Source organism: Narcine bancroftii, chromosome 4, assembly GCF_036971445.1.
Source record: "Narcine bancroftii isolate sNarBan1 chromosome 4, sNarBan1.hap1, whole genome shotgun sequence".
Taxonomy (NCBI): Eukaryota; Metazoa; Chordata; class Chondrichthyes; order Torpediniformes; family Narcinidae; genus Narcine; species Narcine bancroftii.
The window spans coordinates 179,316,844-179,322,843 of NC_091472.1; positions in this window are offsets into that span (position 1 = coordinate 179,316,844).

Here is a 6,000-nt window from a genome sequence, read left to right on the forward strand (position 1 = left end):
ACTTCCACTGAGAAAAATTGAGATCTACGTTTGGAGAATATGCTGAAAGCAAAGGTTGAAGCAGAGTTGTGTTTCCCAGGGACTGCTTTATCATGTGAATAGCACACAGGAGAAATTCCCACCAATCAAATCATATACAATTAAACTCCTCAATACAGATCTTTCTGCACACTATTTTTACAAAAGAATTTGGAATCTTAAAAGTAAACAGATTAATCTGTTTGAAAACAGCATACACAAAACAATTCCATTTTAAATATCCCATGAATGTTGTTTGCTTGCCAGCATTTGTGTCCATCCTCAGATGGCTTTAAACTGAGGGAGCAATTAAAAGCCAAGAGCAGAACAAGGATGTCAGATTTCTTATCCTGATGTCCACAAAAAAAAACTGAATTGGGCTTTCCTGACAATCTGGATAATGATAAAAAATATCTGAGTTTTAATTTTTTTTTAAATGTTAATTCTGCAGCAGGTCAGGATGGGATTCAAACTAGATCTGGCTGCTGGTCCAGTGCTACCACCATGCTTCCTCTGTCACCCTCTTGATGACGGTGTATTTTGTTTTGAATCTACCATAACCAAATCAGATGCATATTTTTTTAAAAAGTGAAAATCCAACCTTTAGATTCCAGCAGATGCAGCCAGAACTGTTGAATATTACCACAATTTTCTATTTTGGTCTTGTATTAAAAGAGACTCATTTAAAATGTATCTGATGCTCATTTATGCTTCACAGCTTTATTCAGGCCTTATTCTTAAACATTAAGGTAAGAAATTTATGTATCAACAATTGGATATGAATCACTGTACTGCTTTTTTTTTAAAACAATGCATAATTAAAAAAAATGTAGACATACAGCACAGTAACAGGCCATTTCAGCCCATGAGTCCGTGCCGCTCAATTTACACCCAATTAACCCATATCCCCAGTACATTTTGAACCGGAGCCCCCGGGGGAAAACCCACTCAGACATGGGGAGAACGTACAAAGTCTTTGCAGGCAACGCAGGATTCAAACCCCGGGCCTGATCGCTGGTTCTGTAACTGCTGTGCCAATCGCGCCACCTATAACAATATGTTAGTTTATAGCATTGATAATGTTCACCTTAGAGGAAGGGTAATCCTCTACTTGATCAGAATGATCAGAGAATTTGGCATAACTTATCATGACTTAACAGAACTCCCCATTATTTGGTTGCCAGGCGACATCATATTTTGAGGTCACTTTTCTCATTTCTATGCATACCATTGGGTAAAATTTCATCTTGCTGCCTGGAGTTGATTTCTGAACATGGAAATAAAAATGGGATAGGTTGTATAACAATCAATCCTCAATGTCAATTTAATGCTGAAAATGGTTCCAATATGCTCGATAGAATTGATTCAGACAGTTTTGATGTGGTGCAACATAGGAATTCACCATTACTGCACCATCTGCTCAACATTTGGAAGAAGATTCACGTAGAAAGGAATAAAACAAATGATCAAATACCAAAATTAATATTGATGCAAAATCAACTAATCTCTTTCACAATAGATAACCTTCCCTTTAGAGAATGGGAGAGAAAATTGTTTTTCGGGAAATAAATTGTTATCTTTTGAACAAATGAAGTACAAATATGGTATAACTCACGGTACAATGTTTGCATACCACCAACTGAAAACCTAGTTGAAGGACAAATTGGGAAGCAGGCTGAGGTTACCAGAATGAAGCAATTTTGAATATATGATTACAGACACAATGATAATTAAAAGATTTATAACAAACATGTACATCAAACTGCAAGAGAAAGAGAATGAGAAAACAAACTGTAAACCCAAACAAAAATGGGAACAAGATCTAAACATAAAGATAAAGAATGAAACATGGGAAAAGCTATGCTCCGGAACTATGAGAAATATAATAAACACGAGATTAAGCATGATACAATATAGTTGGATACACAGGCTATACATCACGCCCCAAAAGTTAAATAAATGGGACCCAACAGTATCAGATAGATGTTTTAGCTGTAAGAAGGAAACAGGAACAACAGTACATGCAATTTGGGCATGTAAGAAAGTGGAAAAATTTTGGGAAGATCTAAATCAGGAATTAAATAAAATCATAAAAAAGCAACATACCAAAAAATCCAGAGATCTTTCTTCTAAGTAATATAAGAAGTAAAGAACTTGGACTCGATTTGGATGGAGCACAAAAAAAGATTTATTATGATAGCCTTAGCTGTAGCAAAAAAATGTATAATGTCAACCTGGAAATCAGAAGAGAGCCTGAGAGTACAGCAATGGTACATAGAAATGAATAAATGTATTCCATTGGAAAAAAATAACATATAATTTAAGAAATAACATCACAGTATTCAAACAAATTTGGGAACTGTACATGGAACACAACAGAGAAGTCCTACCGCGGACCACAACCGCCTAAAATGACAGAAGGAGAAGAAGACGAAATGAACTGACCCAGTTTGTAAAAGTAGATGACACAAATTTCTTGTTTATTTTCATTATGTGATGACATTGTTTAATGGGTTTAATGTATCGTATATATTGAACGTTGAATGGGTGGGAAGGAGGGAGGGAAGGGATGGGGGGAAAAAGGGAGAAAATGACATTGTGTGTATTCAAGAGGGAAATGTTTGTGTGTATTTTGGTCATAGTGTAAAAAAGAAAAAAAAAATTAGAAAAAGACAGTTTTGATGTATTTTCATTCCAATTTATTTAGGCCAGGAAATCAAATCACATGGAGGTTTAATGCACAAGACATTCCATACAAAGGATTTTTATGAGACCCATGCTGAAAGATTAACAATAGTCTTGTAATTACTGCAAATTTTCTGAGAGACAGTCTCCAACTGGTTCCAAGAGCATATCTGAAAGAAAGTCATTATATGGTAAACTGACACTCAACATCATGCACTGCTTCTCTATCTCCAAATAAAACTTGGTATAACCCTAGGCTAAATATCACACAAGGGCTGTCTACTGGAGCACATTAATAGGTCTAAGTTAAAGGGTTGTTTACTTACTTGATTAATTGCTTCTTTGAAGCTGTTTGTCATGTTTGGCACCAATCATCATTTGGAAAATCACTGTTTTCACTTAAAGTACTCAGCAGAAAATAATGTTGATCTGAAAATACAAGACAGAAAACTCATTTTCCGATTTTGACTACAAAGCTATTAGCCAGACTCGTACTTGCCCTTCTCTGCATTATGGAGAGATGCCAGGGAGGCATCAGGGAGTGTGCACTGGATTTTATTCTCTGTGCTATTTTGTGACTGTTTGCCCAGATGCTCCCTGCAGCTCACACACTTGATAAACTGTGCAGAGGGTGTAATGATTCCACTGTAATCATTGCCAGTGAATTGAATAATCATCTGCAGGAAAGTACAGAATTTTATCAAGTAGAGGATGAAGTCGTTGCCACAACAGCTGCATCTGAAGTTTGAGGATGTGATCATATCTTGTTAGCAATAAATTTTTATTCCATCGAAACAAAAACTCATGGAATAAAAATTTATTACGAACGTATCTTGTTAGCGAAGAGCAGTCAGACACTTAGTAGTTAAGGAAGATTGGATAAGGTGCTCAAAAATAAGGGATATCGGAATCAGGATTTATTGTTGTGAACAAGTGTTTTGTGGCAGCATCATGGTGCAAACATATATTATAAACATCTTCTGACATTACTATAAAAATTAAAAATAATAACAGTGCGTGAAAAGTAAGGCATTGTCTTCGGTTCATTGATTATTCAGGAATCTGATAGCAGCGGGGAAGAAGCCATCCTTGTGCCGCTGAGTGCTCGTCTTTAGCCTCCTGTACCTTTTCCCTGATGGTAACAGAGTGAAGAGGCCATGGCCTGGGTGGTGGGTGTCTTTGAGGATAGAGGCTACTTTTTTAAGACACCGCTTCATGTTGAAGGCATGGAAACAATGTCAGATTATTTTTTTTTAATAGATCCAAATGCATAATTGTTCTTTTGGAATTTTACTTACTTCTGAGTATGACTAAATATTACATTTATTCAAATCATTCTAGAAATAGATAAATTGTGCATGAAAATTAATAAAAGGCTAAGATATTAGCATTGATTTTCTCCACTGGTTCAAACCAGTTTTAGTCTTTGGCAACAAAGACTAAAGTAGTGACCTCCTCTGTACCCCATCTCACAGAGGAAATGATTGAGAATTATTAATACAATAGAGGCATAGAGGGAGATGTGTCTACAGAGAGCAAATCACTTAATCCCCAAGGATTCCATTCTCAATGAATATAGAAAATAACATTTGTTACTGAGGAAGTTTTTTTGTTTAGATTACTGAGAACGCCATAGAGTTTATAACAGAGAACTTAGAAGAATTATTGTACTATCTGTCTTAAGATACAATATGAGCTCTGAGCAAAACCAACTAACTGTGCATTTTTGGGTTGTGCAGCATATGTGGACAGCAAAGCTTCCCGAGGTGACAGTTGATATCTGAAAGTTCAAAGACAGATCTGAAATACTGGGAATATTACATTTATTGGAGAGTAATGGAAAATATGATAGAAGTGCCCATCGTATAAATAAATAAGATTAACAAAGCTATTCTGAGGGTTAACAAGTTAGATCAATAGTTCTCAACCTTTTTCTTTCCACTCACATACCACCTTAAGTAATTCCCATGCCTTTGGTGCTCTGTGATTTGTAAGGGATTACTTAGGGTGGTAATGTGAGTGGGAAGGGAAGGTTGAGAACCACTGCTCTAGACCTAATTGTCACTGAAATATTTTGCTTGAGAAAAATTGTCATTGGCCTATTTCCTTTGGAGTCAGGAAACCGTGCACATAACAAGTCAATTAGGTATCATTGAAACAGTGGTTTTCAAACTTTTTCTTCCCACTGACATACCACCTTAAGCAATCCCTTACTAATCACAGAGCACCGATGGCAGAGGGAGTACTTAAAGTGGTGTGTGAGTGGAAAGAAAAAGGTTGAGGACTGCTGAGTTAGAAACGGGGGGCATTGATTAAGTGAGATTCAGAGGGCAGAGACCAAGGCAATTGTTCAAGCACAGAAGATTGTGAGGCAGTAAAATATACAAATGGAGATGATAATCAAAACAGAGACTGTGGTAACATTTACAATTAGTTTAAATAATCAGGAAGAAGAAAGAAATACAAGGATGTGTGAAGAATCTTGGGGTGTGGGATCAAGATTGTTCCTTCTGAAGCTTAAGAAAATCCTATTAGTTGGGCTGGATGTCCTGTTTCCAAGATGCGATTCTGTGGTGCAATGGTCTTGCATGGCGTCTCTTCCTCATTTCATGTAAACATTCAGACCTGGTTTTACATTTTTGAAATCTTCTTTTACTAGTTTGTCTTGTGAGTTTAGCAATTTGGACCACAGCAGGTCAAGGAGATATTGCATTCAATTAAAGATTAACTGAATATTTATTTTCTTTTTCTGACTCAGGGTGGCAGTTGGGAGGCACGGTTGGCCTAGCAGCTAGCAGAATGCTGTTACAACGTTAGAGACCTGGCTTCGAATCCAGTGCTGTCTGTAATGAGTTTATATATCCTTCCCATGTCTGTGTGGGTTTTCTCTGTGCACGCCAGTTTCCTCCCACCCACCCTTTTAAACTTACGGGGAATTGGAGGATAATTGGGTGTATTTGGGGGGCATGGGCTTGAGTGACAGAAGGGCCTGTTATTGTGCTGGATGTCTAAATTTTAAAAATAAATTAAAATGTTTGCTGCCTATCATATGTATATCAGTGACAGTAAAGGTTTTTATCTGGACAATAATCTTGGCTCTTTAGAGTTATTGAAATCATTTTGAAATTTGGATCATGAACTTTCTAACTCAACGTGGCTGTAGTGTTTTATAAAAGATAATAGAAAGAGTGCAGAGAAAATTTACTAGGACATGGCTCAGACTTCAGAAACTGAATTACAGGGAAAGGTTAAGCAGGTTAGGACTTTATTCCCTGGAGCATAGAAGAATGAGGGGAG